Here is a 26,928-nt window from a genome sequence, read left to right on the forward strand (position 1 = left end):
CTCTTTTTAAATCCCAGGAGATCCTTTACAATTAAGCTGAAATGCTATGCAAAGCAGCATACATGGAGAAACCCACAATTAGAGACTCAACATCCAGGTGGGAGGAAGGAAAGCAGCAGCTCAGATTCTAATCTTGTGTGACACCATTGTTCAGATACTCCAAAAGTCTTGGCAAAGTCCCCTCACACAAGGAAGGAGGTGAAGACCTACCACTCTTGATTTTGCAATTGTAACTTACTGGTGTAAGCAGAGTCAGGATGAGCTCTACCCTGACATCTGGTGGTGAATTGTGGTGATTGTGGAAAAGAACTTCAAGGGCTGATCTTGTTTGCATAGGCACACCCACCCCACCTAGCATGAGCCCACAGCAGCCCCAAATGGTCTCTTTGGCTGCCGTGGGATCCCCAGTTTCTCTGTTATTTGGGCAGGAGGAATAAAGTGTCGTTACCCTGATTATGTGAATCAAGGACCATGAAGCTGTTTTATGACAGAGGGTCTCACCATCAACTAAGTAGCAGTCGCTAGACAAGGGACATGCGTTCCATAACCCAGTGAATTGAAAAAGGCTGGGGTCAGGTATTTGTACTTGGTGGTGTGGGTTGCTTTTATGACTCTGAAACACCAATTGCATTTCCTCCTCCCACTGTTGAATGTCAGAGCTAATTTTGATTCCTTTAGGAGTCTAGTTACAGGCTGCTGAGCTGAATTCACTTTGGGCTAATGGTACACCAGCCCTGGGGCTCCCCTATTATGAGCTGAAATCACTAAAGAGCTAAAGTTACTAAGAGCTGAGATCACTGAGTGCTGTGTTAACTAGTGTCTGGCAGCTTCCTTCTGGTAGTCTAGACCTAGACAACTCTCCAATACCAAATTCTACAGGCCGCTTTCCTCAGATCCCATTGAGGACTATACTAAGAAACTGCACCATCTACTCAGGACACTCCCTACACTAACACAGGAACAAATCAACACACCCTTAGAGCCCCGACTGTGGTTATTCTATCTACTACCCAAGATCCACAAACCTGGAAATCCTGGATGCCCCATCATCTCTGGAATTGGCACTCTCACTGAAGGACTATCTGGATATGTGAACTATCTACTCAGACCCTATGCCACCAGCACTCCCAGCTGTCTCTGGAACACCACTTATTTCCTGAGAAAACTACAATGCATTGGTGATCTTTCAGAAAACACCATCTTATACCTGGATGTGGAGGCTCTCTACACAAACATCTCACACACAGATGGAATACAAGCTGTCAGGAACAGTATCCCTGATGATGACACAGCACAACTTGTTGCTGAGCTCTGTGACTTTATCCTTACACACAATTATTTCAAATTTGGTGATAATATATACCTCCAGACCAGTGGCATCGCCCTGGGCACCCACAAGGCCCCATAATATGCCAACATTTTTATGGCTGACCTGGAACAACGCTTCCTCAGCTCTCATCCACTCATGCCCCTTCTCTACCTATGCTACATTGACAACATCTTCATCATCTGGACCCATGGGAAGGATACTCTGGAAGAACTCTACCATGATTTCAACAGCTTCCACCCCACCATCAACCTCAGCTTGGACCAATCTACACGAGAGGTCCACTTCCTAGACATCACGGTGCAAATAAGTGATGGTTACATTAACACCACCCTATACTGAAAACCTACCGACCACTATGCCTACCTTCATGCCTCCAGCTTCCATCCCAGGCACATCACACGATCCATTGTCTACAGCCAAGCGCTGAGGTACAACCGCATTTGCTCCAACCCCTCAGACAAAGACCAATACCTACAAGATCTTCACCAAGCATTCTCAAAACTATGATACCCTCATGAGGAAATAAGGAAACAAATCAACAGAGCCAGATGTGTACCCAGAAGCCTCCTGCTGCAAGACAAGCCCAAGAAAGAAACCAACAGAACTCCACTGGCCATCACCTACAGTCCTCAGCTAAAACCTCTCCAACGCATCATCAGTGATCTACAACCCATCCTGGACAATGATCCCTCACTTTCACAGGCCTTGGGAGGGAGGTCAGTCCTCGCCCACAGACAACTCACCAACCTGAAGCATATTCTCACCAGCAAGCACACACTGCACCATAACAACTCTAACTCATGAACCAATCCATGCAACAAACCTCAATGCCAACTCTGCCCACATATCTACACCAACACCACCATCACACAACCTAACCAGATCAGCTACAACATCACTGGTTCATTCACCTGCACATCCACCAATGTTATATATGCCATCATATGCCAGCAATGCCCCGCTGCTATGTACATCGGCCAAACTGGACAGTCCCTACGTAAAAGGATAAATGGACACAAGTCAGATATTAGGAATGGCAATATACAAAAACCTGTAGGAGAACACTTCAACCTTCCTGGCCACACAATAGCAGATGTAAAGGTAGCCATTTTACAGCAAAAATACTTCAGGACCAGACTTCAAAGAGAAACTGCTGAGCTTCAGTTCATTTGCAAATTTGACACCATCAGATCAGGTTTAAACAAAGACTGTGAATGGCTTGCCAACTACAAAAGCAGTTTCTCCTCTGTTGGTTTTCACACCTCAACTGCTGGAAGAGGGCCTCACCCTCCCTGACTGAACTAACCTCGTTATCTCCAGACTGATTCTTGCCTGCATATTTATACCCGCCTCTGGAAATTTCCATTACATGCGTCTGAGGAAGTGGGTATTCATCCACGAAAGCTTATGCTCCAATACATCTGTTAGTCTTTAAGGTGCCGCAGGACTCCAGGACTCGTTGCTTTTTACAGATCCAGACTAACACGGCTACCCCCTGATACTTTACTTTGCATATAACTCAAGCTTATATGGGTAATCGGGCACTGGCCAAACATAGGGAAGGGATGTCTGATATTTTTCCTAATGTATTTATCCTATCTAAGCAGATCTGGGATATAGCTTCTGGTGGGATATAACTTCTGCTGCAAAAGTTGATTTCAAAAAAGCTATTTTAATGAAAGGCAACGGAAAATCATAGAAATCATTCTTAATGCACAGTTCTCTCTTTTGTTCTATTATGCATTGATGAGGGAAGTTGCATGATCATTAGGGATGTTTGAAATTTGGAATCTTTTTAATGAATTTTACATTTCCATCAATTAATGGGAGAAATGACAGTAGCCTCCTCTTGTACCCAATTTCTGCCATCTGTGTAACCTTTTTCCTGGAGGATTTCTAAGAACTAAGTCAAGAGGGGTTCCTACACAGTGCCAAGGAAAAAATCTGAATGTGCAGGGAAATTAAGATTTAGCTCACTTCCCACCTGGTTACCTTATTTTTCTTCCCTCATTTGCTTTCTCGCTTCTCATTTTACAAATTGCCTGCTTCTCTAGCAGCTTAATTTCCCTTCCTTCACATTCCTTTCTTATTTTTGTCCCTTGCTTACTGAAATATCTTTCATCTTCTTTCATCCTTTCCTAGCAATATGGCTGAAAGAAAATGTGGCCTGGGTCAGCTGTTCAGAATCTTACCTACTCTTCTAAGGCTTCTCTTTCTTCTGAGGCCCCACTAAAAACAAGTTTTTTATTATGTTCATAGGTTAACAGCCTTTAAGGCCACACAGGACCATCTAGTCCGACCACTTGGATAGTCCAGATCATAGTTTCACTGTGATTCCGAATCTAGCCCAACAACTTGTGGCTGAACTAGAGCAAATCTTTTAGAAAGATATCCAGTATTGACTGAAAAACTAAGTGATAGAGAATTTATCATATTGCTTGGTAGTCTGTTCCAGTTAGGAAGCCTGGCCAGAAAATGTTTTTTTCCCATGTAAAGGTCAACTTTTTGGTAAAAAATTGAAATGCAAGATATTTTGGCTGAAAAAAGAAATAGTTTGATTCAGAGATGTTAGATGCCTGCAAGTCACCAGGGCCTGATGAAATGCATCCTAGAATACTCAAGGAGTTAATAGAGGAGGTATCTGAGCCTCTAGCTATTATCTTTGGAAAGTTATGGGAGACGGGAGAGATTCCAAAAGACTGGAAAAGGGCAAATATAGTGCCCATATAAAAAGGGAAATAAAAACAACCGAGGAAACTACAGACCAGTTAGTTTAACTTCTGTGCCAGGGAAGATAATGGAGCAAGTAATTAAAGAAATCATCTGCAAACACTTGGAAGGTGGTAAGGTGATAGGGAATAGCCAGCATGGATTTGTAAAGAACAAATCGTGTCAAACCAATCTGATAGCTTTCTTTGATAGGATATCGAGTCTTGTGGATAAGGGAGAAATGGTGGATGTGGTATACCTAGACTTTAGTAAGGCATTTGATACAGTCTCGCATGATATCCTTATCGATAAACTAGGCAAATACAATTTAGATGGGGCTACTATCAGGAGTGGTGCCAGGGTTTCTGCCGCCCTAGGTGGACGGCCATTTCACCGCCCCCCACGGGTCCGGTGAACCTACCGCAGTGATGCCGGTGGATGGTCCGCTGCTGGAAAGGCTCCGGTGGAGCTGCCGCAGTGATGCTGGCGGGCGGTCCGCTGGTCTAAAGGCTCCGGTGGACCTGCTGCAAGCATGACTGCGGTAGGTCCAGCGGAGCCTTTAGACCAGCGCACCATCCGCCGAAATGACTGCGGCAGCTCTACCGGAGCCTTTCCAGCAGCGGACCGTCCGCCGGCATCACTGCAGTAGGTCTACTGGACCCGGGTACTGCCCTCCCCCGGCAAAATAGCGCCCCCCAAAAATTCTGGCACCCTAGGCCATTGCCTAGGTCGCCTAAATGGTAGTGCCAGCCCTGGCTACTAGAAGGTGGGTGCATAACTGGCTGGATAACTGTACTCAGAGAGTAGTTATTAATGGCACCCAATCCTGCTGGAAAGATATAACAAGTGGGGTTCCGCAGGGGTCTGTTTTGGGACCGGCTCTGTTCGATATCTTCATCAACGACTTAGATGTTGGCATAGAAAGTACGCTTATTAAGTTTGCAGATGATACCAAACTGGGAGGGATTGCAACTGCTTTGGAGAACAGGGTCAAAATTCAAAATGATCTGGACAAATTGGAGAAATGGTCTGAGGTAAACCGGATGAAGTTCAATAAAGACAAATGCAAAGTGCTCCACTTAGAAAGGAACAATCAGTTTCGCACATACAGAATGGTAAGAGACTGTCTAGGAAGGAGTATGGCAGAAAGAGATCTAGGGGTCATAGTGGACCACAAGCTAAATATGAGTCAACAGTGTGATACTATTGCAAAAAAAGCAAACGTGATTCTGGGATGCATTAACAAGTGTGTTGTAAACAAGACACGAGAAGTCATTCTTCCGCTCCACTCTGCACTGGTCAGGCCTCAGCTGGAGTATTGTGTTCAGTTCTGGGCACCGCATTTCAAGAAAGATGTGGAGAAATTGGAGAGGGTCCAGAGAAGAGCAACAAGAATGATTAAAGGTCTTGAGAACATGACATATGAAGGAAGGCTGAAAGAATTGGGTTTGTTTAGTTTGGAAAAGAGAAGACTGAGAGGGGACATGATAGCAGTTTTCAGGTATCTAAAAGGGTGTCATCAGGAGGAGGGAGAAAACTTGTTCACCTTAGCCTCTAATGATAGAACAAGAAGCAATGGGCTTAAACTGCAGCAAGGGAGATTTAGGTTGGACATTAGGAAAAAGTTCCTAACTGTCAGGGTAATTAAACACTGGAATAAATTGCCTACGGAGGATTGTGGAATCTCCATCTCTGGAGATATTTAAGAGTAGGTTAGATAAATGTCTATCAGGGATGGTCTAGACAGTATTTGGTCCTGCCATGAGGGCAGGGGACTGGACTCGATGACCTCTCGAGGTCCCTTCCAGTCCTAAAGTCTACGAATCTATGTTGCTGTGAGGCCTTATGGGGCTTGTAGTTTGGGCGCCTCATTTTCCTATTCTTTTCTATAGGCTGGGTTGCCTAGTCAGCCTACATCTCCCATGATGCATCTGTCTTCCTTTTGTGGAGAGGTGCATCATGGAACTGCCTGGCCACAGTGCATCTGTGGAGATGGGAGTGTGGCTGCTTAGACTGGTCCATAGAGGACCATGAGGACGTGATGCAACTAAATTAGAGCTCCCATGAGGAACTGCAGTAGCAGCATATTTGAATTGTAATACTTCTTGGGTTTGGGATGTTCATTTGTTTGATGAAAACTTGATAACTTTCATAGAAAACAAACTCTTTTTGGAAAATATTTTGTGTATTCAAAAACCCATTTTTTGGAAAAAAAAAATAGTAGCATGGAAAACTTTTGACCAGTCCCAGTTCCAATGGTTGATTCACCTTTCTGTTAAAAAATTTGCATCTTATTTGCAGTTTGAACTTGGCTTTCAGTAAACTTCCAGCCATTGGATATTATTATGCAATTGTCTGGTATTAAATTAGAGGTTGAAAAGCTCTCTGCTATCAGATATTTTCTCTTGTAGATCACAATTAATAGTTTATTTGGCTTTCGTAAACTACATATATTGGGACTCCGTAGTTTCTCGTTGTTGGGTGTGGCCTCTAGACTACAAATCCCTTTTAAAGTATTTTATATTTTTAAAATGTTCGTCTGTCTTTCACACATATTTCTCAAGTGCCTTTCACTCTAGTATCTAGGTGCAGTGGGAGGCATGTAGATGCCACTGATAGATGCAACTGACTGTTTACCTAAGTTTCAGTAGATGGTTGAGTAGACACTGGACCCAGGATTGCTTTTTCGCTTAATTCCTTATTTAAAAAATACATTTAAAATGAATTAAATAACTGAGATATGGGACCCTGTGTTTGACTATCCTGTGGCCACTTTCAGCCGCTCCACCAGACAAAAGCAGACGTAAAGCTACCATAGCTGGCTATGGGAGTATCACTCCATTGTCATGGAGCTAAGGAATTGGTATAACAGCTCCTACTCAATTCCCTCAAGTTCTCATAGACTCATAGACTCATAGGTCAGAAGGGACCAATCTGATCATCTAGTCTGACCTCCTGCACAAGGCAGGCCACAGAACCCCACCCATCCAATTTTATACAACCCCTATCCCAGGACCGAGTTATTGAAATCCTCAAAAATGGTTTGAAGACCTCAAGCTGCAGAGACACCACCAGCAAGCGACCCGTGCCCCACGCTGCAGGGGAAGGCGAAAAACCTCCAGGGCACCTGCCAATCCGCCCTGGAGGAAAATTCCTTCCCGACCCCAAATATGGCGATCAGCTAAACCCTGAGCATGTGGGCAAGAGTCACCAGCCAGCACCCAAGAAGGAGTTCTCCGCAGCAACTCAGTACCCATCGCATGCAACATCTCCCCGCAGACCATTGAGCAGACCTGTCTGGTGGTAATTCAAGATCAATTGCCCAAATTGACGATCCTATCATAACATCCCCTCCATATACTTATCAAGCTTTGTCTTAAAGCCAGGAAAGTCTTTTGCCCCTACCACTTCCCTCGGAAGGCTATTCCAGAACTTCACTCCCCTAATGGTCAGAAACCTTCGTCTAATTTCAAGTCTAAACTTCCTAATATCCAGTTTATACCCATTCGTCCTCGTGGCTACATTAGTACTAAACTTAAATAATTCCTCTCCCTCCCTAACGTTAACCCCCTTGATATATTTATATAGGGCGAGCATATCCCCCCTCAGCCTTCTTTTGGCCAGGCTAAACAAGCCAAGCTCTTTGAGTCTCCTTTCATAAGGCAGTTTTTCCATTCCTCGGATCATCCTCGTAGCCCGTCTCTGAACCTGTTCCAGTTTGAATTCATCCTTCTTGAACATGGGACACCAGAACTGCACACAGTATTCCAGATGGGGTCTCACCAACGCCGTATACAACGGTACTAACACCTCCTTATCCTTGCAGGAAATACCCCGCCTGATGCATCCCAAAATCGCATTTGCTTTTTTAACAGCCGTATCACATTGGCGACTCATAGTCATCCTGCTATCAACCAGTACCCCAAGGTCCTTCTCTTCCTCCGTCGCTTCCAACTGATGCGCCCCCAACGTATATCCAAAATTCTTATTATTAATTCCTAAATGCATGACCTTGCACTTTTCACTATTGTATTTCATCCTATTTCTATTACTCCAGTTTACAAGGTGGTTCAGATCTTCTTGAATAGTATCCCTGTCCTTCTCCGTGTTAGCAATACCCCCCAGCTTCGTGTCATCCGCGAAACTTTATTAGCACATTCCCGCTCTTTGTGCCAAGGTCAGTAATAAAAAGGTTAAATAAGATCGGTCCCAAGACCGATCCTTGAGGGACTCCACTGGTGACCTCCTTCCAGTCCGACAGTTCACCTTTCAATACGACCCTCTGGAGTCTCCCCTTTAACCAGTTCCTTATCCACCTTACAACTTTCATATTCACTCCCAGCTTTTCCAATTTAACTAACAGCTCCCCGTGCGGAACCGTGTCAAACGCCTTACTGAAATCTAGGTAAATTATATCTACCGCATTTCCTTTATCTAAGTAATCCGTCACCTTCTCAAAGAAGGAGATCAGATTGGTTTGGCACGATCTACCTTTAGTAAATCCGTGTTGCAGTTCGTCCCAATTACCATTGACCTCTATGTCCTTAACTACTTTCTCCCTTAAAATTTTTTCCAAGACCTTACATACTACAGACGTCAAGCTAACAGGCCTATAATTACCCGGATCACTCTTTTTCCCTTTCTTAAAAATAGGAACTACATTAGCAATCCTCCAGTCATACGGCACAACACCCGAGATTATCGATTGCTTAAAAATTCTCGCTAACGGGCTTGCAATTTCACGCGCCAGTTCCTTTAATATCCTCGGGTGGAGATTGTCCGGGCCCTCCGACTTCGACCCATCAAGCTGTTCAAGTACGGCCTCTACCTCAGTTGCAGTAATATCCACTTCCATATCCACATTCCCGTTTATCATCCCTCCATCATCGCAAGGTTCCTCACTAGTCTTATTAAAAACCGAGGCAAAGTACTTGTTTAGATGTTGGGCCATGCCTAGGTTATCCTTAACCTCCATTCCATCCTCAGTGTATAGCGGCCCCACTTCTTCTTTCTTTGTTTTCTTCTTATTTATGTGGCTGTAGAACCTTTTACTATTGGTTTTGATTCCCTTTGCAAGTTCCAGTTCAATGCGGCTTTTAGCCTTCCTCACTTTATCCCTACATGTTCTGACCTCAGCAAGGTAGCTTTCTTTACTGATCCTGCCTTCCTTCCACTCCCTGTAAGCTTTCTGCTTTTGTCTAATCCCCTCTCTGAGTTGCTTGCTCATCCAGTTTGGCCTGCAACTCCTGCCCATGGTTCTTTTCCCCTTTCTCGGGATGCAGGCTTCCGACAGTCTCCGCAGCTGTGACTTAAAGTAATTCCAGGCCTCCTCCACATTTAAATCCACTAATTCTTCCGTCCAATCCACTTCCCTAACTAATTTCCTTAACTCTTTAAAATTAGCCCTCGAGAAGTCAAAAACCCTAATCGCAGATCTACATTTGTTTATCCTTCCATCTAGTTTGAACTGAATCAGCTCATGATCACTCGAACCAAGGTTGTCCCCTACCACCATTTCTTCTACGAGGTCCTCACTGCTCACCAACACCAAGTCTAGAATGGCATCCCCTCTCGTAGGTGCTTCAACTACTCGATGAAGAAATCCATCCGCTATCACATCCAGAAAAATCCGACCCCTATTATTCGTGCAAGTACTCGTCCTCCAGTCTATGTCCGGGAAGTTGAAGTCCCCCATAATCACACATTTCCCCTTTGTGTTTACTTCATTAAAGACATTAAAGAGTTGGAGGTATGGCATGGCTTATCCTATGCTGTGGTGATCCCCAGTTGCTATACTGGCCCCATGAGGTTACTGGCAGCTGTCACATATTAGAGCAGCCTTCAGGCTCCTTTAACAACTTGTGCTGGGAACACAGCCCAGTGCATTGTCAGCTAGGACTGCATGAGTGCAAATGTCACTAAAGCCATCCCGTCTATCCTAGGTACTTGTGTGGCCCCCATTATCATTGCATCGGAGCACCTTACAATCTTAATGTGTTTACCTGCACAACATCCCAAGGAGGTAGGTCAGTGCGATTAACCCCATTTTACACATATGTAACTGAGTCACAGATAGACTAAGTGACTTGCCCAAGATCACACAGGAAGTCTGTGGTGGAGCAGGGAATTGAATCCAGGTTTCTGGCTAGCACTCTAACCACTAGGCCATCCTAGCACCCTCTCCTGAATTGCACTGTGTGCTTCTATGCTGCAGCCCTGTTTTAGGGCCACCAGCTATTAAGCAAAATTCCCTTTCAATAACTTTATTCCATGTGCTTCTCTGTGCACAAATGGGTGGAGGGGAAGACATGAATGCAAAAGTTCTACTGCACCAATGGAGATTGCACATTCTGGGCCCGAATCTGCAGGGCAGGAGAGCAGACTAGGCAGGGATGGGGCTTGAGAAAAAGGGAGTGGGAGTCCAGAATCTATGGGAATCCTGGCACCTAACCCTATGGCCCTCATGGAGCTGTGTGGAGGGATTACCATCCATACTGCTGCTGTGTCCCTACCATACATGGCAGCACAGCAAGACTAATAGCCATATTGCCATTGCCTGCTGTCCCCCAGCATGCATTCTGTTCTGCCAGAGCTTGCAATGGGAGATAACAGCATTAGCTCTCTGCGAATGTTACCTCAGATCTGCCACACTCTGCAAGGGAAACTTGCCACTAAGAGTTCATCTGCACTGCAAACTAAGGCCTTGGCTACACTCACACTTTACAGCGCTGCAACTGGGGTGTGAAAAAACACCCCCTTGAGCGCTGCAAGATACAGCACTGTAAAGCGTCAGTGTAATCAGGGCAGCAGCGCTGGGAGCGCGGCTCCCAGCGGTGCACTCTACACCCGTAAGGGATGTGGTTTACATGCAGTGCTGGGAGAGCTCTTTCCCAGCGCTGCCGCTCTGACTACACTCACACTCCAAAGCGCTGCCGCGGCAGCGCTCCCGCAGCGCTGCCGGGGCAGCGCTTTGAAATTCCAAATGTAGCCATACCCTCAGATGTGATTGCAGCACATGTAGACGTACCTGAGCTAGCTGTAATCTAGCAGTAGCAGTGAAGCCATGGCAGCACAGCTGCAGCATGGGTGGGCTGCCCAAGCATAAGCCTGCCAGGGAGTCTGAGTACATATTCTAGTGGCTGGCCTGTGCTGCAGCCCATGTTGCCTTGGCTTAATGGCTATTGGTACCTGAGATTGCTAGATGAAAGCTAGCTTGGGTAGTCTATCTGTGCTGCAATCTCACCTCTGCTTGCCATACAGACGTACCCTTAGCATGGCTCTACCTCAGCTCCTCCCCTCCCTCTAGCCTGCAAGATGGGAAAAGGGGACTTTAAAAAGGGCAGGGAACTTTCCAGTTCCCCCCTTCATGAGCCTGCCATGCCTTTCTCTGGGGTTTGTTCCTCTCCACACCCAGCAATAGTCAGGGGAATACATGGAATTTATACCATCAGTTAGATAATTCTCTAGATGCATGTTCACATAACGTGGTATATCCAACACATCCACTGACTCATCGTTAGGTTTATGTGGGGGAAAATCTTGGGACAAAGGCTATTCCCTCCTGAGAGCAGGAGCCAGTGAGTGTTCAGTGACTATCCCCAAGCACCTGCTGTTTTAACATATATATATATCCAGTCAAACAGCTGCTGGCATATTCATTTGCAGTTAAGTTTGCAAGGTCTCCAAAGTGGGAGGTAGGGCAGGAGAAATGGGTGGTGAGTAACTTCCTTCTCTAGTGTTTTTTTTTTGGGAGAGGGGAGTCAATTCCCTTTCTCAGATCCTGCTGCTGTTTCTAAGAGATCAGTCCACTCCAGGAATTGTTACTTGCGTTGCTTGGGTTTCAGATTGACCCTGGTTTCTCTTTTATTTAGCTGGTAATTGGGTATTTGAACAGAAGCAGGAAGGAAATGTAAGAAACAACCACAAGCTAAATACATTTTCTCTTTCACAGAACCCATTCCCATTAATGAGGAAACAGCCAGTGTAAAAAAGTTAAAAGTCACAGAAAACTGATTTTCGATTTTCTTTTATTCTCTGCTGATCATGGACACTAAAGCCATTGCCTGCCTCTGGCTCTAGACAGGACACTCAGCAATCAGTCCCAATGGTGAGCAGCTAGGGGGCATCAGTGCACCTGGTTAACAAGAAGGTTTCCCACCAATGTAGAAGAGAGAACACTATGGGGCGAATTCTTTTCTTAGTTTCACAGGGATAGATCGCTGATAATGCCATTGAGAACAGTGGAGTTATTTTGGATTTACTCGGGTGTCAATTAAATCACATGCCTAAAGCCTAGAGGCAGATGCTGTTAAAAGAGTCATTTAGCCACGTTGGGAGCAACACAGTAAAGTACTTCTCCATCACCATCGCAGCCTTGATGAAGTACAATTGGGTAACGAATTGCACAAGTACATGCATTTTCCTGCCTGCTGGATATTAAGTCAGAGTAGTAGTTTGTTTTGCCATTTTAAATGAATGCTAAAACTGTAGGTGAGCATGAACTAAAGTGTTTCTTTGGTATTAAGTGTACAATGGAAGCTACTGTATATAATCAACCTATCCAAACCAGAGTGCCTAACGTGAGACATCTAAATCTAGATATTTTACACCTAAATAAATGGCTTGATTTTCAAAGGTGCTGAGCACTTCTGAATTTCTGTGGATAAACATGTACATACAGTGTTTAGATTTTGATCAGTCAGTTGACATCTTCACTATTCTCACTCTAAAAGGCCTTTATTCACTACGAATAAAGATGCATTTTTTACATTAGCTAAAGTGTTAAAATCCTTGTGTAGGCAATGTAAATTGTAGATTTAACACATTAGCTGATCAAAGGGAACCCAAGGCTCCTACTAGCTAACACATGTTAAAACTACATCTTGTTCTGCCTTCACTAGAGTTTAGAATAAGCTAGCTAGCACAATTAAATAAAACACCCACATTCTTTTTATCCTAGTGGCGACAAGGCTTAGGAATAACGGTATATTTTTAAAGCAAGATGTTTTAATATCTTTCTGATGTGTGTTAAAATCCTACCATACAGGGCGGATTATATTGTAAATCATTGTTCACCAGCCAAGGTGAATCCTAGTGGGGAGTCTCTGCCACAACAAAACCAGCTAGCACATGTTAAAATCCAGCTTGTCTCAAACCATGTTAAAAATACATCATTATTCCTTGTGTGGACAGACTCTTATAGTGTTTGTGTTCTTTGCTCTAGTCCAAATATTGATGGCCTGGAAAAAATGGTTGAAGAGTGCCCCCCACTGGCCTTTACAAATACGTTAACTACCTCAAGTTAATTGACAATCAATTAATTCAGAAGTTAAAAAGTCTAGTGTGCAACTCTAAAACCTGGATTCTATTCCTGGCTCTGGTCCTGGCCTGCTGGTGATCTTGGGAACCATCCCTTCACATCTGTGTGCCTGTGATCTCTTGTTTTTGAAGCATGTTGAGACCTACCGACGAAAAGTGTTATGTGAGAGCTAAGTATTAGTATTCGGTGAAACTTTTTCAGACAGAAGTGTGACTATGAAGTTGCTGTTTTGTACAGCTAGTTTTGACAAAGTGTTATGTGAAAAACGATTATTTGATGGAATCAAAATGTTCTGCAGGGGGGAGGGATAGCTCAGTGGTTTGAGCATTGGCCTGCTAAATCCAGGGTTGTGAGTTCAATCCCTGAGAAGGCCATTTGGGGATTGGTCCTGCTTTGAGCAGGGGGTTGGACTAGATGATCTCCTGAGGTCCCTTCCAACCCTGATAATCTATGAATCAATTCCCCAAAGTTTTGATGGAAACTAGGTAGGTAGTTCATAAACCTTGTTTAAAGTAGCCAAGTTACTGCTATTGGACCAAATGCTTAATGTACCTGATACAATCAAAATCTTCCCTTTACACAAACATTACAGTCCCAATTCTGTAATGGGATGCATCTGATCACAAGATTTCAACTGCAACTTCATCTACAGTGGAAGAACCTGAACCCATGTATGACATTGGCAAACAAGGTGCCAGTTCATTTTAAGGCCCCTACGTTTGAACTGAATCCTAACAAATACATAGCTGAAATTAGTCTGTTCACTGAGTATTAATATTGTTAAAATAGGTATTAGAATTATAAAAATGTGTTTAGTGTATAGACTTTATTGAATGCTTGTAAACTGTAGCATTAATCTCACTTATAACATCAGTATCCCATGTTATAAGGTAATATTTAAGTGTTTGCATTGTAAGCCTCTCTAACTATAAATCACCAGATAGGAACAAAGCATTAACTAGTGTGACATTCTAGTCTCTAACAGACAGTGTTAAGTTCTGCCTGACAAAGAAGACCCACCAACACTAGACAAATTATTGTGGAACATGAAAGAGGACAAAGGGTTTTGTTGATTGCTTTCCCATGCCCCCTTGAAGAAAAGACGTGCAAATGAATTCCTCCCATCAGCTGGACTGGCAACTCAGAGCAGCAGGAAAGGGAATAAAAATTGTGGCAAGGAGAAACTATCTTTGTGCTGCTTGGACTCTACAGGGCAAGAATTACTAAGCATAAGCAAGAGATCCCCAGTTCTTAGCCTGGGTTAGCCCTAAAGGACATATATATCTTGCTTATCATAGAAGCTTCTGTTGCTTTTTGAAACTTACGATTGGAACTCATTTGTATGTGTGTGTGTATATATATATATACACACGTGCGCACTTTTACCTTGTAAATAATTCTTATTTCCTTTTCCTCTATAATAAATCTTTAGGTCATTTATTATAGGATTGGCTACCAGCATTGACTTTGATGTCAGATCTAAAGTGCAGTTGACCTGGGATAAGTGACTGGTCATTTTGGACTGGGAGTAACCTGAATAGTTCAGTGATCTTTGGTGTAAAGGACCATCTATCATAAAGGTGAACTTACCTCAGTGGTAAAGCAGATCAGAGTACCCAAGGGGACTGTGTGTGACTCCATGTTAAGGCAGAGGAGTTTACACTTGATAACTGGTTGGTGAAATCTAAGTGTGGAACTCAAAGCCAGTTTGGGGTTTGTGCCCTGCTTCCTAGCAGCCTGCCCTGAGGTTGCTACTCACACTCTTGAGTCACTACAGGACAGCTTGATAACATGTAGATCCATTCCCTACTGCAATCTCAGGGCATGCAGGAACAGGGTCCACCCACATGAAATAAAATGCAGGATCAAGGCCTAAATTGATATATACAGTGTGAGGTCTGGTTTGAAAAGGCATTGCATCCATATGAGATTATCAGACAATGAGAAATTTTGACCAAATAGGGTGAGCATAGGCATTCTGCAAAATTTACATGCTGTAATACAAAATGTATTTAAGCTATAGTATAAGAAAGACAGGTTGTTATGCTTTGTCCTGTGGGAGCACAGAAAGGCAATGAAACTGGCAAAAGTGATTCCCCTGCATGTGGATTCCCCAGCTGCTAAACACCATGCTTAGCCGCCAAAGGATGCATGTATATCTTGGAGGTCAAACCAGCAAGCTGCACACTTTGAATAATGGGCTACCACAAGGTTCTGCACTGTCTCTGACACTCTTCGAGGTCTAGACGAGCAATATGCCTGAAACAATAGGACAAAAGTTTGCGTATGCTGATGATTTGGCTCTTGCAATTCAGGTCCATAGCTATGAAGAACTTGAAGAGCTCCTTACATCTGACCTTAAGATCGTGGAGGGGTACTTCCAAAAGTGGTGGCTGAGACCAAATCCAAGCAAATCGATAGTCTCTACTTTCCACAATGAAAACAGAATCCAGAAAACACTGAGTTCTATGGTGAAACTGTGTGTTATGACCCAAAGCCAACATATCTCAATGTCATTCTTGACTGCATACTCATCTTTCATGACCATGTCAAGACAGTAGCCTCCAAAGTGAAGACTTGCAGCAACATTATCCAATAGTTGGTGGGAACAAATTGGGAATCAACTGCCCTGGTGCTATGAGCATTGGCCTTGGCCTAGAAAGGCAGTTGCTTGACTGTATAGGAAAATAGCATGTGTAAATATATATGAAGCCAAATGTAGGTTATAAAGTGTGGGCATGGTTATACACGTGTAAACACAGATGGACAAATGTACAGGTGTAAATGCATGAAACTCATTTGATTTCAGTAGACTTGCATCGGTATGAGCCAGATCTGAATTTACGGTAATAAATTAATATACTGTTTTGTAGGACTGAATGAAATGTCCTCTTAGAGAATGGAAAACACTGTTAAAGCCTGCATGATGCTTCCAACAACAGAAAACTGTTGCAACTTCATAAGAAATTGGCTGCAACTGATTTTATTTTTTTTTTTTCAAAAAAAGTTAAAAAAACTTCCCAGAAGTTTAGTTGCAAATCTATAGAAAGGTTTGTTAGAGAAACAGCAGAAACTCTTTTGGTGAAAAATGCATTCAGTGACACCAAAATATTTTGTGAATCTGTGTTGGTTTCACAGAATTGTTTGTCTTAAAAACAAAGAAACAACTTCTGAAAAAGTCAAAACATTTAATTTTGACATTCTTTAAATGAAACATTTTGATTTTTTGGAGGGGGGGGGGTCAAAATGCCTTCATTTCAGAATTTCCTTCAATGTTATTTAAAAAAGCAGAATCAAAACAAAATTTTTCATTTGTCCAAAACTAACTTTTTGATTCACCAAAAAATCTTTCAAATCTTGGACGTTTGGGTTGACCTGAAATGATTTTGAGGGGGACTGCCAGTGAACTGAAAAATTTGTTCTCACAGTACTACTCTGGTTGTGTGCAAATACAGCAGCCACTTGTTCTCAGAGTTGTGGCAGAGGAGACACACACCCTGTACCCTTTCATGGAGACTTTTCTTTTAATCTTTCTTCTTGTTGTTACCCTTCATATCAAATCCGTCATTTTAGAAAGGCTGCTTTGATTGTAAGATCTTTGGGGAAGGACTGTCTTTTCATTATGTCCATACAATGCCTAGCATTAATTTCAATTGAGTTATACTGGTTTATCCCATGCAGTAAACTGTATATGTATATTATGGAAGTGAAAGCTTAATGGAAAATTCTCTCTCCTGTTTGTACTCTGGCATTTTATATTTGAATTTGCTATATATTTCACAAGTCAATCCCATTGATTTCAATGAGAGTTAGGCACCTAGGCGCTTTTGAAAATCCCACTTGCTGTCTGTCTGCACCTTTTATGCACCTAAAAAATTCTGACCCACAGTGTTTGATTCAGGGTCAGTTGTATGTCAGGCAATAGAGTTGTATTGATGTAAAACTGTTATAAAATAAAATCAGAATCTGTCCCCAAGTAAGAATATATTTCACGTACAGCTGTATGTATGAGACCTATATGTAAGCACCTTCTAAATGGAAAAAAAAACCTATTGATATAAAAAGACATAAGCAGTAATTAGGACAAAATAAAATGGACACCTTGGGATTTAAGATAACAATAAGTAACAAATATAAAACAAACATTTTGTATAATGTAAAACAAAGGTATTACCTCACCCACTTTGTGTCGATAAACAACAAGGCAGAAGATATGCATAATTGTAAAAACTAAGGTAGTGTAAAAGAGACACTGGAAATACATAGGCCAGTACACTGATGTGGTCAGCTTGAGTACAGGTAATAAAAATCAGTAAAATGTGGAAAAGCTCTCTCTGAGCAGTACATAAATCCTCTGAAAGCAATTAAAGCTGTCTAGTCTGTAAGTTAATCACTGATAATAACTATTCTTTCCCAAGTTACTTTACAGTCTTCAATGATTCCATCATAGAATGAGTGGAGATAGACAGAGCCAAATTCTCATCTCACATCTGTGCAATCCCACTGATTTCAGTCAAGTTGAACTTTTGTAAGTGAGAGTATAATATGGTCCATAATGTGGAAGCAGTGCGTAGAGAGAGCTCCAGTCAACATTATACAGCACAACAACTAACAGTATTTCTGCAGTAAAAGTTTCATAAAGACAAGCAGGTGGAAGCTGCAGGGGAGCAGGGCAGGCTGTTATGTTGAAATAAGCCTTATAAGGCATTTGAATCACCTCCCAATAGGACCCACTGGAAATGGAGCAAGATGACTCAGAAATTCAACCTGATATTACTGGTCAATTGCTTGTACTATGGAAAAGAACATGTTTTTCATAGGTGAAGTAGTTATAATCCTCCTTAAATCTGGAAACCAGGATATTAGCTTGAAAGCTTGTCTCTTTCACCAACAGAAGTTGGTCCAATAAAAGATATTACCTCATCCAATTTGTCTCTCTAATATCCTGGGACCAACATGGCTACAACAACATTGCAAGCATGAGTGACGTTTTCAGTCAGGTAGATATTAACACTAGTGTTTTTACCCTTATCCTTACAAAATTATAACCCTTTTTTTGGTATGTGTGCACAAAAGATGCTGAATTCACCACCCTGGAGTCTAAAATACTCTGAGCCACAAAAGAGACAATAGAATGTTTATCCATATGAATCAGCAGGGACCGCCTTATGTGTTTCAGTCTCCATGCCCATTCAATCCTCTGCCACTCTGCTGAGACTGCCAGTTATAATGATGGCTTTGGAACCTGGAAGCCTGCCTGTCAACTACGCACTTGTCTGTGGCCATCAACTTATTTCATACAGGCTACTGACATCAGATAGCAATGAGTTTTGGCAACTACTGATAGTCTTATTGGAACTTTATGCACTTACTAAGTCCCAGAGGCCATGCAGTGTCACTGTAGTATTATAATAGAACTACAGTAGTATTTACAGTATTACTGTAGTGAGGTGGCAATATTGTGGAGTAAAGGCCCAGAACAGTTTCTTCATGCATTTTATGTCTCTAATATATCCTTAAAAGATGCTGAGTAAAACTGGGCAATTTTTTTTTTGGACAAATAGATTATTGTTTTTTTTTAAATTAAAAATACAGTTTTAGTCAGCCTGAACTATTTGTGAATTTGACACTAATAGTTTTGGCTATTTTAAAAAAAATGGGTAGAGGGAGAGAGAAGAAGGAGGAGGAGGAGGAGGAGGGTGGTGGTAGAGGAGGCAGCGAAGTAGCAGATGCTGCTGTCTCCCCACCTTCAACCTCCCTGGGTAAACTTTAGCCCACTCCCAGGAACATGAGAGACCCCGATTCAACATCCCCCCAGCCCCGGAACAGACCCAGACTAGACTCTCTCAATTCTTGAGTTACCCAAAATTCTAAATTTTCAAGTTCAATCCAAATTAATGTGTTTTCAATTATTTTGGAATTGCCACCCAACCAAAAAAAGCAGTTATTCACCCACCTCTATTGCTGAACACCGCCAGCTTCCATTGTTTTCCATGATTAAATAAGAGGTCCTAATACTGCAACAGCTGAAGAAGATTCACTTTTAGTTCAAATGGCCTCTGTTGTTGAGGCAGATCCAAACCTCACTGAAGTCATTGGAAAGACTCAGGACACAAGCTTTATCCCTGCTGTTGCCATGACGTCTTGAATGGACGTAGTTTGCTGGATGGTAACACATGGGAAGTTCTTTGTAGTCAAGCAACTACAGACTAAATTCTCGATTCAGGTACCGTGATGATGAGTACAGCATGAATACCTTGACAGCTAAATAGTAGAGCTGTTTAGGAAAAGTGGGAAAATAACAAAAGATATTGCACAAAATTTGTCCTGTGTTTTTAATTTACAAATATTTTGAAATTTGAACTTTTTAAACTAGCTATTATAAGTAGTCAGATGACAGTCAATGAGCAGATATTTAGATAGACGGACGGATAGGAGTTGCCATACTGTACCAGACTACGTTTCCTGTATATTTTGTTTTAATAATTAAGTAATAAATAATAAATAATAAATTAATATAATATCTGGCTTTTATAGCACTTTTCATCAGCAGATCTCTGATCACTTTAGAAAGGAGAGAACAGAGGGGGAAAATAAATCTTTCAAAGCTTTATTACAGATATTTTCTCCTGGTCAATAAAATTTAAATTTGAAAAGAGTTCTCGATCCTCACACCCCTGTCTCATTAAGTTTCCAACCAGCAGGATCTAAAATTAGACTACTTGAGGAATTTTGTCATTCCAGATGAGCAGCTGCTGATAGCCATAGGATATGAGTTGTCAAGTAAACAGAGATTACATGTACTCATTGAGTTGGTTCACACTAGGGCCAACAGGGGCAGCTCCAGGCACCAGTGCACTAAACGTGTGCCTGGTGGGGCAAGCTGCAGGGGGTGGCCTGCTGGTCACCCTGAGGGCAGCAGTCAGCCTGCCTTCGGTGGCATGCCTGCAGGAGGTCTGCCGGTCCCACGGTTTTGGCAGCAATTTGGTGGCGGGTACAGCAAAGGCGCGGGACTGGTGGACTTCCCGCAGGCAAGCCACCGAATCCGCGTTACCAGTTGACTTCCCACAGGCATGCCACCGAAAGCCGTGCTTGGGGCAGCAAAACACATAGAGCCGCCCCTGAGGGCCAATGAGAGTTTCATCAATGTAAGTGAAATCAGAACGCAATCCAGTAAAGTTACAATGGTTTTTAGTTTGGTCTCTGGTTAGGAAAGGTGAGTGAGAAGACTGGCACCAGTCTATTCTCCTTCCAAAGGGTAGCATTGCCTAGATCTCTGATTCTTAACCTTTTACACATATCATCCCCCTTTTTCATATTTAGACCTCCCCTCCCATCTCACCAGGACCCTCCTTCCATTTAGAAATGTGGAAGGGCAGGATGGGCAGGATGTCCTGAAACTTTTTACATCCCCCCATGCCGAGACCCCTTGGCATAAACATTAGCTTCACCTAGTTACATAGATAAAGATAAAAGGTGGAACTGAAGGGCTTCTAAAGGCTGGTGGAAGGGGATATAAAGTGGGATCCAAAAATATTGTGAACACCATATGTTTTTCCATTAAATGTAACAATAAATATGCTAGTAGGTCTTGGAGAAAGTCTTGAGAGATCAGCAGCTGCATGACTAGCATCCTCAGAGGCGGTGGGGGAGATATACAGTCCTACGAGTCTGAGAGTTGCATATAAAAGAATTATTAGTAAAATACAGACAGACCTTTATATTTGTGATAACCAGCACTCTACATAGGTTAGGAAGTTTAGTTTACATCCTTGTGTGAGATGAGCAGCCCTTTATCTCCAGCCCTGAAATACTCATTTTAAACTATAACGTCTCTATTACTGTCTGGGCCGGGCATGTCATAATTAAGTGGAAAAATTGCTATCTCATCAGGCTTATATGCTTCTTAGTTTTATCTAGCAAGCTAAGCCCTTAACAAAGAGCCTCAGTTCCATGATGACATATACTGAAAGCACAAAGGAATTCTTTGGAAGAAGAAATTTAATAGTAAAAGCACCATCACAGAAGCTAATAAGGGAACATAGATTCATAGACTGCTCTTTTGAGGCTCCATTTTTTCTGTATAGGTGTGTGGTTTGTATCACCCCAGAATCAGGTACAAGGCATCTGGGAGCACTAGGAGAATATGCATGCAAGTAGCCACTGATAAACCCTCTAACAAGGTAAAATGTGTGGTTCCCCCTGCCTAGGATCAGCTCTTCTGGTTAATGCAGAAGGGGAACAAAGCCATGGGCTCATCAATGTTCACCTTTGCAGTTCCTTTGGGGTTTCTAGTGCCAGCAGCATGCTAGCCTCTCCCTGTTGATGGATGTTCTGAGCATCAAGACTAGGACTGTGATTGGCCTTGGTATGGGGTACAGAGAGGTGAATGATCTTTGTAGCCTTTCCCCCCCTTGTATATTCACATAGGGTAATCTATCATCTAATCCTCAGAATCCAAGACAAGTATTACACACAGTCCTTACTCAGGCAAAACTCCCAGTATCATGCAAAAGAAAAAGCACCGGAGAGAAAGCTACACACAGTGAGCCAAGTTTTGTTGTCGTGGACACCCACACAATCCCAAGAGGGGAGAATTCTCCTCTCACACCCAGTGTGTCAGGGGGATCTCGCAGGGGTAAATGAAAGCAGAGTTTGGTCCCATATGCTCAAAGGTCAGGCTGACAGGAAAGCCCTTTACAGGATATTACCAGGAGTGCCAGTATGCAATTGCACTCATGTTTCTTTTGCAAAATGTCACCTTTTTCACTGAGCATAACATATGTGGCTGGAATGACACAATGGAAACTGAGTGACTCCAGATATATTGTTGTCTGAGAGTGCAGTTTAACTTTACACCTTCATATGGGCAATCTGAACATTCACTTCAAACCTGGGACAGTCCATTTCTATGCTAATAACATGGATGGGTGAAATTCTGCTCTGTTACCCTTGAGTAAATCCAATGAAGTTAGTGGAATTATTCCAGAGTAACGCTGCGGTAATTAAGAGCAGAAATTGATTTATCTTTGTTTTATTATTGCTAAACTCTTTACTGGCAATTAAACACTTCTTCTTTGGAGGATTCAAGAAAGGAATCATTCAAGAATTTTTAAGTCAGGGTGGTTTTGGATTCTCATTTCCTCCTGGAATTACACATAGCAGTGGTGGTGGTAAGTTCTTTTAAGTTTCTCTCTCTCTGCTGAGACATCTGTAGCCTTTCCTCTTGGACATCATGCTACTATTATCCATGTTTTTGTAGCTTCTGCATTGGATCAGTGTAATATGCTCCACATAGGGACACACTTGAAAATGAGATGGAAGTTATAGCTGGTGCAGAATGTGGCTGCCTGACTGCATAGCATTGTTCACAGTAAGGGACATATTGGGCCTATTCTGTGACAGCTGCTCTGGTTTTCTATTTGCTTCCAGGTGCAATTCAAGTGTTGACTTTGAAGTATGCTATAATTGGTTTGGACCCTAACTGTGTGTGTAGCATCTCCCTGTGAACAGCATGGCAGCTGAGTTCAGCTGGGACTAGTGTTCCCTTGATGTTCATTGTTGTGGGCCTGGTGGCCAAAGGTTCTCAGTGGAGATCTCTTGAATTTGGAATTCACTGCCTCTGCTGGTCCAACAACTCCTGAGTTGTTTGAACATTGGAACTGCCATGCTGGATCAGCCATCATATCCATCTAGTCCAGTATCCTGTCTCTGACAGTACCAGATGCTGCAGAGGGAAGGTGTGAGAACCCCATAATAGGCAGATGTGGGATAATCTGCCCTCCCCCCACCTAATGTTAGATTTCATTCTGGTTTTGAATTGGCTTAAACCCAGAAGCATGAGATTTAATAGCTCTTCCAAAAGGTTTCTTATAATTAATTATGATAATTCTGGATATTCTTGGTATCCACAGTAATGTCCAAACCTTTTCTGACTCTTGCAAAGTTCTTGGCCTCAATGACTTCCTATGGCAGTGAGTTCCACAGTCTATGCACTGTGTGAAGGAATTTCTTTTATCAGTTTTGAATTTCCCCACCTTTTAATTTCATTGAATGCCTCCTCGTTCTTGTGTTCAGAGAGACCAAAAGTTCTGATCTCCGTTACTGTGGCCATTCCTTATATTATATATTTAATTCCAGTATGATTAATCCACTTCCATAGTTCAACAATTATCCTAAAGCAGATTAATTATGCTGGGCTTAAGTCACATTTATTCTAGAATATAGTGTTGACATAGTGCATTGTATCGGTTTAGCTTTAGTGGTATAATTATTCTGCTATAGCTATGCTGGTCAGTCCTTAGGCACTTGCTTGTATGTCTTAAAAATGATTTAGGCTCATAAATGTTTATGGACATTTTACCCCAGAGGTCTCGCTCCGTTTATCTTTGTGACATGGAAGCTTGTGCCCTTTGTTGATATAATGTAATAATCTATATGATTTTATGGACATTTCACTTGCACATTAGACTGATCATTTACTTTTATGGCTTTTAATAATGATTGGCGGTAGGGAGGAAAGAAAGTTCCTCATTTTCCTTTTCCTACTGCATTTGGTCAGTTACTGTGTAGCCTTTTGCTGCTACCTCTGAAAAGGGCAAAGGAAGCTATAAAGGACCTTTCCAGCAAGAACGTAACAAATATGTTCAATTTTAAATGAAGAACTGTGCAGTAGGCAGGTAGGAGATTAGAACTGATCTGTGGGCAGGGGAAATTGACTGCCATAACTACTTTGCTGTTCGGATTTTTAACAATAAAAATAATTACTCAAGATTAATTTTTTTCCACTAAACCTCCCCACATCTTTGACAAAACCTAGAGTTTAGCTCGTCCAATCATTTACCCTCTGGAGATTCAGCAACAGCTCTTTATTTGCTTATATCTGGCTCACAATGTTAAGCCAGGATAGCAAAGACGATGTTAACATACTAGGCTGTAGAGTCTAAAGAAACTCATGGTAAATTCAGTGCAAATCCTCCCATGTTAATTCATTGTTAACGTGGTAAATTAAACATACAAAATAGAAGAGATCTGGAATTTGAGCTCCTGTTCTGTTCTTACTTGTTCTGACGTAAATCTGGAGTAACTCTACTGAAGTCTGTTCCTCAGCTGGTACAACTGATTTATACCAGCTGAAGATGTGGCCCATTATGCCAAAACTGGTGTGAGTGAGAAGACAATCAGGACCAAAACACCTATGGCAACTGTACTCTTCCGCCTTTTATGGGATGCATTTCTTTTGCATAGGGTTTTCATGACACAGTCACATAACATGGGAATGTGACATGGCATATAGATGACAATGAAGAGGTCATGGTCAGTAGTGTCCCCCACCAGGCCAGGACCCTGTTGTGATAAGCACTGTACAGAGATAGATAGATAGATAGATAGTCCTTGCCCCAAGTATCTATTTAGACTGTAAGCTAATAGTTAACAGGTAGATGGGATGGACAGATTAGTGGAAGAATGGGACCGTTAGGCAACACAGGAAGTTTTAGCCTAAGTTAACTGTGAGCACAATTAAGTGGTCATGCTAATGATTTGTTAATGCTAATTAATAGTTCTTATTTTGATCTGCAAACAGTAGTTTTTATCACAATTCTGAAATGAAATCAGAGTGTTTTTATTTCCAAATCTATTATCAAGCATCCCTTTTGAGTTTGCTCTATTATATTTTCTAAAACACCATATTTTGAACATGATGTACTTGAAATGGGATTGTCTTTAACATAAGAACATAAGAACAGCCGTACCGGGTCAGACCAAAGGTCCATCTAGCCTAGTATCTGTCTACTGACAGTGGCCAATGCGAGGTGCCCCAGAGGGAGTGAACCTAACAGGCAATGATCGAGAGATCTCTCTCCTGCCATCCATCTCCATCCTCTGACGAACAGAGGCTAGGGACACTATTCTTTTCCCATCCTGGCAAATAGCCATTTATGGACTGTCATAGTATAATTCCCAATTCTGAACCTTAGCATCCAAAATGTGGGTACTAGCATGAATTCCCCTAAGCTTAATTACCAGCTTAGAACCTGTAGTGCTGCCACCAATCAGGACTTAGAGTAGAGTGCCTGATAAACTCTGGTCTCCCCCAAAACCTTCCCTGGGGACCCCCAAGGCCCAAATTCCTTGAGTCTCACAACAAAGGGGAATAAACCATTTCCCTTCCCCCTCCTCCCCTCCAGCTGTTCCCTCCCTGGGCTCCTGGAGAGATATACAGATTCAACCTCCGTGAATCTAAACAAAGGGATTCCCCCTTCTCCTTTCTTCCTCCCAGATCTTTCCCGCCCTGGGTACACTAGGAGATCACCGTGATTCAAACTCCTTGAATCACAACACAGAGAAATCAGGTGGGTTCCCCCCTTTCTCTCCCCCTCCCTTCTCCTTTCCTGTTAAGTACAGACTCAATTCCCTTGAGCCTCAACAAGGGGAAAAATCAGACAGGTCTTAAAAGCAAAACTTTTAATAAAAGAAAAAAAGAATAAAGAAACTCACTGTAAATTCAAGATGGAATATTACAGGGTCTGTCAGCTTATAGAAACTGGAGAAAAAGCCTCCTCCAGCAGAAATACAATTTAAAATACTTCCAGCCAAATATACATTTGCAAATAAAGAAAAACAAATAAAAAGACTATACCACCTTTCTACCTTTGAACTTACAAAATTGGAATAGAATATTAGAGAGCCTGTAGCTATGTGTGGTCACTCTCAGAGCCCAGAGAGAACAAACCCAAACCCAAAAAACACAAACAAAGGCTTCCCTCCACCAAGATTTGAAAGTATCTTGTCTCCTGATTGGTCCTCTGGTCAGGTGTTTGGTTCCCTGTTTGTTAACCCTTTACAGGTAAAAGAGACATTAACCCTTACCTATCCGTTTATGACATGGACTTCACCATGAATTTATCCAGTTCTCTTTTAAACACTGTTATAGTCCCAGCCTTCACAACCTCCTCAGGTAAGGAGTTCCACAAGTTGACTGTGTGCTGTGTGAAGAAGAACTTCCTTTTATTTGTTTTAAACCTGCTGCCTATTAATTTCATTTGGTGACCCCTAGTTCTTGTATTATGGGAATAAGTAAAGAACTTTTCCTTATCCACTTTCTCAACATCACTCATGATTTTATATACCTCTATCATATCCCCCCTTAGTCTCCTCTTTTCCAAGCTGAGGAGTCCTAGTCTCTTTAATCTTTCCTCATATGGGACCCTCTCCAAACCCCTAATCATTTTAGTTGCCCTTTGCTGAACCTTTTCTAGTGCTAGAATCTCTTTTTTGAGGTGAGGAGACCACATCTGTACACAGTATTCGAGATGTGGGCGTACCATGGATTTATATAAGGGCAATAATATATTCTCAGTCTTATTCTCTATCCCCTTTTTAATGATTCCTAACATCCTGTTTGCTTTTTTGACCGCCTCTGCACACTGCGTGGACATCTTCAGAGAACTATCCATGATGACTCCAAGATCTTTTTCCTGACTCGTTGTAGCTAAATTACCCCCCATCATATAGTATGTAAGGTTGGGGTTATTTTTTCCAAGGTGCATTACTTTACATTTATCCGCCT

At 42.3% G+C, this 26,928-nt stretch overlaps 1 protein-coding gene across 1 annotated transcript in view; it reads left to right on the forward strand.

The window, feature by feature from the left end:
* The window catches only part of LOC127045326 (uncharacterized), a 201,384-nt gene that overhangs the window by 37,467 nt on the left and 136,989 nt on the right, over positions 1–26,928 (forward strand). The window lies entirely within an intron of this gene.

The sequence above is a fragment of the Gopherus flavomarginatus genome, chromosome 2, assembly GCF_025201925.1.
Source record: "Gopherus flavomarginatus isolate rGopFla2 chromosome 2, rGopFla2.mat.asm, whole genome shotgun sequence".
Classification (NCBI taxonomy): Eukaryota; Metazoa; Chordata; order Testudines; family Testudinidae; genus Gopherus; species Gopherus flavomarginatus.